Source organism: Carya illinoinensis, chromosome 2 (assembly GCF_018687715.1).
Source record: "Carya illinoinensis cultivar Pawnee chromosome 2, C.illinoinensisPawnee_v1, whole genome shotgun sequence".
Lineage (NCBI taxonomy): Eukaryota > Viridiplantae > Streptophyta > Magnoliopsida > Fagales > Juglandaceae > Carya > Carya illinoinensis.
In genome coordinates this window covers 11,607,501-11,608,048 of record NC_056753.1, presented here as the reverse complement: position 1 = coordinate 11,608,048, position 548 = coordinate 11,607,501, and positions in this window count along the sequence as shown.

Here is a 548-nt window from a genome sequence, read left to right as displayed (position 1 = left end):
CTCCAAACATCAAACAACTCAACTTCTAAGATACCTTTCAGTGGTAACTCATGACGTCTTGAAATATTTCCCATACGTTGGCACCGGTCACAAGTTTTCACCAAAGTGTAACTATCACGAAAAATAGAAAGCCAATAGAACCCACTTTGAAGTACCTTAGCTGCTGTACGGGTGGCTCCAAAGTGTCCTCCATATGATGATGAATGGCAATGATGGAGGATGTCTTGCATCTCTTCTTCTGGCACACATCTTCTAATGATTTGATCAGGGCATTTTTTGAACAACAAAGGCTCATCCCACAGATAATAATTCACATCATACAAAAATTTCTTACGTTGATGATAAGTAAGATCAGGTGGTAAAACTTTACAAGCTAGATAGTTAACAATATCAACATACCACGAAAGTTTGATCTCACAGGCAAACAACTGCTCATCAGGGAATGCCTCTTGGACCACTGAATCTGGTCTTTCTTCCTCTTGCTCTAACTGAGAGAGATGGTCAGCCACTAAATTTTCACTTCCTTTCTTGTCTCGAATCTCTAAGTC